Below are 6,775 nucleotides of genomic sequence, written 5' to 3' on the forward strand. Positions count from 1 at the left end.
CCAGATTTTGTCTCTCATACTTTGGTCATGTTGTCAGAAGGGACCAGTCCCTGGAGAAGGATATCATGCTTGGCAAAGTATTAGGTCAGCAAAAAAGGTGAAGTCCCTCAAGGAAATGGATTGACAGAGTGGCTGCAGTGATGAGTCAGCCCTCTATATGGTCATGGGTATATTTCTGTTCATCTACCCATATCTTGCCATCTTGCCTGTCTACCTATGCATCCACCCATAGATTAGTGTTTGTTACTACTAATAATGCAGTACTGTGTATGTAATAGTATTTAACTTTGTTGTCTTCCTCTTGTGCACTTCTCTGTGTCTTCCTTTTCCTTAGTGCTTTTGTGCTGGTCACCTACTTTAGGTATACTGCATTTCCCTTCACCCAAATTGATATGTGTCTTTTACCTAGCAGGTAATTTTCCCTCCCCTCCCATTCCTGTTGTTGTTATGTGCCGTCGAGTCAGACCCGACTCATAGCGACCCTTCCTTGGGTTTCCGAGGCAATATCACTACGAAGTAGATTGCCCCATCTTCTTTCCGAGGAGCGGCTGGTGGGTTTGAACCACCAGCCTTCTGGTTAGCAGTCAAGTGCCTTAGACACTATGCTACCAGAGCTCCCACCAACAAAGAAAGTTTTCTTCCGTGTGTAAACATTTCCTTCATGTAATATTTGTCCTTCTGTGATTGACTTATTTTACTCAGCATAATGTCCTTCAAGTTCATCCATGTTATGAGGTGTACTGTTACATAGTATTCCATTGTGTGTATGTACTATAGTTTGGTTATCTGTTCTTCCATTAAAAGGCACTTAGGTTGTTTCCATCTCTTTGCATTTGTTAATAGTGCTGCCATGAACATGGGTGTGCATATATCTATTTGGGTCCTGGCTCTCACTTCTGTAGGATATATACCTCGTAGGGGGATTGCTAGGTAAAATGGTATTTCGATTTACAGACTTTTTATGGAAGCATCATACCATTTTCCACAGTAGTTGCACCATTTTACTATCCTACCAGCAGTTTATGAGAGTTTCACTCTCTCCGCACCCTGACCAGAATTTGTCGTTTTCTGTCTTGTTGAACTTTGCTATTGTTTGCTGGGGTGAGATGGTATTTCATTGTTTTGATTTGCATCTCTCTAATGTCTAATTTCATCATTTGTTTCTTGGCCATCTGAATATCTTCTTTGGTGACATGTCTGTTCATGTCCTCTGCCCATTTTTTAATTAGATTGTTTATCTTTTTGATGTTGATGTGTAGAAGTTTTCTATAGATTTGAGAGGTAAGTCCCTTGTCAGATATGTGGTTCCCAAATATTTTTTTCCACTTTGTAGATTCTCTTTTTACTCTTTTGGAGAAGTCTTTTGATGTACATAAGAAATTAATTTTTAGAAAGTCCCAGTCATCTCATTTATCTTCTCCTGTTTGTGCATTTTTGGTCACATTTGATAGTCTATATATGCCATATTTAGGAGCTCTGGTAGAATAGTGCCTAAGGCACTTGACTGGTAACCAGAAGGCTGGCGGTTCAAACCCACCAGCCACTCCTCGGAAGGAAGATGGGGCAATCTACTTCTGTAGTGATACTGCCTTGGAAACCCAAGGAGGGGTCGCTATGAGTCTAGTCCGACTCGTTGGCACGTAACAACAACAACAACATATGCCATATTTAGGCCCCCTAAGTTTGCCTCTATTTTTTCTGTGATGGATTTTATAGTTTTAGGTTTTACACTTAGGTCTTTGGTCAATCTTAATTTCATTTTTGTGTATGTTATGAGATATGGTTCTTGTTTCATTTTTCTGCAAGTGAACATCCAGTTTTCCCAGCACTGTTTGTTAAACAATCTCTTCCCCGTTTAATATGTTTCAGCCCTTTGTGAAAGATCAGCTGTCCATAGGTGGGTGGATCTATTTCTGGATTCTCAATTCTGTTCCACTGGTCTTTGTATCTGTCATTGTACCAGTACCAGGCTGTTTTGCCTACCATCACAATATAATAGGTTTTAAGTTTGTGGAGAGTGAGACCTCCTATTTTGTTCTTCTCCTTCAGTAATGTTTTGCTTATCCAAGGTCTCTTTCTTTTTCATATAAAATTACGAATTGGTTTTTCCATGTCCTTAAAGAATGCTGATAGAATCTGCATTGAGATTGCATTGAATTCGTAGATTGCTTTGACATTTGACAAAAAAAGTATTGACATTTTTACATTGTTCAGTCTTCTTATTCATGAGCATGATATGTTTTTCCACTTATGTAGGTCTCATAATTTCTTGTAGTACTCTTTTGTAGTTTTCTTTGTATAGATCTTTTGTGTCCTTGTTAAGATTTATTCCCAAGTATTTAATCTTTTTGGTTGCTATTATAAATGGTCAGCGGTTCAAACCCACCAGCTGCTCCCCAGAAGAAAGACTGGATGATCTACTTCTGTAAAGATTTACAGTCTCAGAAACCTAATGGGGGGTTACTATGAGTCAGAAATGACTCAATGGCAGTGAGTTGTTTTTTTTTTTTTAAATTGTAAACGGTATTGTTTTTCGTATTTCATTTTCAGAGATCTCTTTGTTCATGTACAGGAATAAACTGATTTATATTGATGATCATGTGTCCTGACACTTTTCTGAATCTTTCAGTTAGTTCCAGTAGTTTTCTTGCTGAGTTTCTTTGTTTTTCTATGTATAGGATAATATCATCTGTAAAAAATTCAAAAAACCAAACTCACTGTCGTGGAGTCGATTCAACTCATAGTGACCCCTCTTTGTGCCTCTGAGGCAGTATCTCTACAGAAGTAGAATGCCCAGTCTTCCTTTGGAGGAGTGGCTGGTGGGTTTGAACCACCAAGCCTTCTGCCTTTTACTTCTTCTTTGCCAATTTGGATGCCTTTTATTTCTCTTTCTTGTCTTACTGCCTTAGCTAGGATGTTGAATAGAAATGGTGATAGAAGACATCCTTGTCTGGTGCCCATTCATAAGCGGAATACTTTTAGTCTCTCTCCATTGAGAATAATGTTTGTTGTTGGTATTGCACTTATGCCCTTTATTATGTTGAGGAACTTTCCTTCTAGTCCTATTTTGCTGATTTTTTTTTTTTAATTAGGAATAGGTGTTTGATTTTATCACATGCCTTTTCTGCATCAATGAGAAGATCATGTGGTTCTTTTGTTTTATTTATGTGATGGATTATGCTGATTGTTTTTCTAATGTTGAACCATCTTGCATACCTGGTATAAATCACACTTGGTCATGGTTTGTTATTTTTTTGACATACTGTTGGATTCTATTGACTGGGATTTTGTTGAATATATTTGCGTTTCTGTTCATGAGGGATATTGGTCTGTAATCTTTCTTTTTAGTTAAGTCTTTGCCTGGTTTTGGTGTCAGGGTTATGCTCATTTCATAAAATGAATTTGGGAAGATCCCATCCTTTTCTGTGTTCTGGAATAGTTTGAAGGAGCCTGTGGTGGTACAGTGGCTGTGGCATTCAGCTGCCAACCAAAAGGTCAGTGGTTTGGGACCACCAGCTGCTCTGCAGGAGAAAGATGAGCCAGTCTGCTTCTGTAAAGATTTAAAGCCTTAGAAACCCTATAGGGTTGGTATGAGTCAGAATTGACTCGATGGCAGTAGGTTTGGAATAGTTTGAGTAGGGTTGGTGTCAGCTCTTCTCTGAATGTTTGGTATAATTCTCCAGTGAAGCTGCCCGGGCTAGAACTTTTATTTTTTTGGTCGTATTTGTATGACTTGTTCAATTTCTTCTTTTGTTATGTTGTTGTTGTCGTTGTTATGTGCCATCGAGTCGGACCCGACTCATAGCGACCCCTCCTTGGGTTGCCAAGGCAGTATCACTACGGAAGTAGATTGACCAACCTTCCTTCTGAGGTGGGTTTGAGCCACCAGCCTTCTGGTCTGTTCAAATATTCTACCTCAGTCTGTGTTAGTTTAGGTACATAGTATATTTCTAGAAATCTGTCCATTTCTTCTAGGTTTTCAAAGTTCTTGGAGTACAGTTCTTCATAGTAACCTGATATTATCATTTTTATTTCTTTTGGTTCTGTTGTGACATTGCCCATTTCATTTCCTATTTGTGTTATTTGCAACTTCTCCTTCTTTTCCTTTGTTAAATTTGCCAGTGGTTTGTTGATTTTATTATTCTTTTCAAAGGAGCAACTTTTAGTCTTGTTGATTTTTTCTATTGTTTTTCTGTTTCATTTAATGCTGCTCAAATTTTTATTGTTTCTTTTCTTCTGGTGAATAGGCTTTTTGTGCTGTTCTTTTTCTAATTGTTGGAGATATTGGGTTAAGGTGTTGGTTTTGATTCTTTTTGATGTGTGCATTTATTGTTGTAAATTGCCCTCTGAGCACTGTTTCTGCTGTATTCCAAAGATTTTGGTATGTTGTGCTTTCATTCTCATTTGATTCAAGGAATTTTTAAATTTCATTTTCTATTCTATTACCCAGTAGTTTTTAAGGAGTGTGTTATTCAGTTTCCATGTGTTTGTTTTCCCCTTGATCTTCCTATTGTTGATTTCTAATTTTATGTCATTGTGATCTGAGAAGATGCTTTGATGTATTTCAGTGTTTTTAAATTTATTGAGATTTTCTTTGTGGCCTAACATATGGTCTGTTCTGGAGAACATTCCACGTGTGCTGGGAAAGAATGTGTATTGTACTGTTTTGGAGTAAAGTGCCCTGTGTAAGTCTATAAGTTCAAGTTGGTTGATTGTATTGCTTAGCTCTTCTGTATCTTTGTTGATTTTCTTTCTAGTTGTTCTATCCTTCTTTGAAAGTGGTATACTAAAGTGTCCTACTATTACTTTAGAAATAGAGTTGTCTGTTTCTCTTTTCAATTCTGTAAAGTTTATGTATTTGGGGGGTCTTTCATTTGGAGTGTAGATATTTTTTATGTCCAATCACTGATATATCTGTATCCCTAGATTCTGATATTTAGTGATTTCATGGTCATCTAGAAATTCAGTGTGAGTCTTCCCTTTGATCCTAAAGTTGTTTGAGAGCTCTCTCTTAAATATTCAAATGACAACTGATTTCTAATTTTATGTTTTTGTGATCAGAGAATATTGTCTGTATTACTTCTACTTTTTGGAATTTATTGTGATTTTCTTCTTGGTCTAATATTGGCATTTTTGTTTAGGTTTTCTATATTTTACTGATTTTTTTTTTTTCATTTAATCTATTCTGGAATAAGAACGCTGAACTCAATTCCTCTTCTTTTTAGTGTGTTTCTATTATCCATGTTCCTCCTGTGTCTCTTACAAGTTCAGCTTTGTGAAAGGTGTTATGTTATTTGGCACATAAATATGCACAACTTTACATCTTCATAGTGAATTGTGCCCTTATATATCTCAATTAATGCTTTTTTGTAATAAACATTTTATTTGGGAAAAAAATTGTAGATTTGCAGAGAAGTTGCAAAGATAGTGCAGATTCCCATATACCTATTACCTAGTTTTTTTCTAATGTCAACATCTTATAAAACTACAATTGTCAAAAGTAAGAGGTTAATGCTGATATATTGCTATGAACTAAGCTGTAGACTTTATTTGTATCTGACCAGTTTTTCTACTAATATCCTTTCTCTGTTCTAGGCTCCAATTCAGTATATCACATTGCATTTAAACATCATGTCATTTCCAATCTGTGACAGTGCCTCAATCTTTCCTTATTTTTCATGGCTTTGACACTCAATTAATGCTTTTTGTTCTGAGTTCTTTGCTTGTTTGATATTAAGATTGCAACCTCTGCTTTCTATATTTGCATTTGACTGGCATATTTTTGCTCTTTCTTGGATTTTTAACCTTTCTGTATCAGTTTTTTTTAGTTGACTTTCTTGAATACAGTAGTTGGGTTTTACTTGGTGATACAATATGAAAATGTTTTTCTTTTAATAGGTGAGTTAAGACCATTTATATTTATTGCTATGAAAGATATGTTTGGTGTTAGTGTTTATTATCTTATTATTTTAAGTTTTGTTTTCTTTATTGTCTGTATGTTTGTGCATTAATAGTCTTACATTATATAGTCTGTTTTCTTTGATTTTATTCTTTTAAATTGTAACTATCCTGGCATTTCATGTGTTCGATATTTTGGCTTCTGGCACCCATCTGTCAGTTTGTCATACTGCAGTAGCTTGCATGTTGCTATGATGCTGGGAGCTATGCCACCATTATTTAAAATGCTAACAGGATCATCATAGTGGATAGGTTTTAGTGGAGCTTCCATACTAAGACTGGGAATAAATTCCTGGAAATCTGTTTCTGAAAATTAACAAATGAAAATCTTATGGATCATTAAATATTGCCTATGAAGTGCTGGAAGAAGATGGCACAGAATCAGACAGTGTTTCATTTGATTATACATAGGTTGCCATGAGTCAGAGCTGACTTGCCCACAACTAACAACAACAATATATTTGGTCTAGTGATTAATTTTAGGTATCTTGTTTTTTTATTACTTTTTTTCTAGTTGTTTATTGCTAATGTAAAGAAATGCTGTTGACTTGGTTTTTTTTTTTTTAATTTTTATTGTGATTTGGGTGAAAGTTTACAGACCAAATTCATTTTCCATACAGCATTTCATACACATTTTGCTTCATGACACTGACTGAAATTCCCCACAGTGTAACAGCTCTCTTCACACTTCCTCCCTGTAGTTAACTCTTCCTGTGTCCTTCCCACTCATGCACTCCTGCCCCTTAAGCTATCTCCCTGTGCAAATACTGCCCTTCTGTTCTCCCATGAATGATCACTCCAAGGAGTGTATCTACCT

The sequence above is a fragment of the Orycteropus afer genome, unplaced genomic scaffold, assembly GCF_000298275.1.
Source record: "Orycteropus afer afer isolate SDZICR_OR568_19922 unplaced genomic scaffold, OryAfe1.0 scaffold01138, whole genome shotgun sequence".
Taxonomy (NCBI): domain Eukaryota; kingdom Metazoa; phylum Chordata; class Mammalia; order Tubulidentata; family Orycteropodidae; genus Orycteropus; species Orycteropus afer.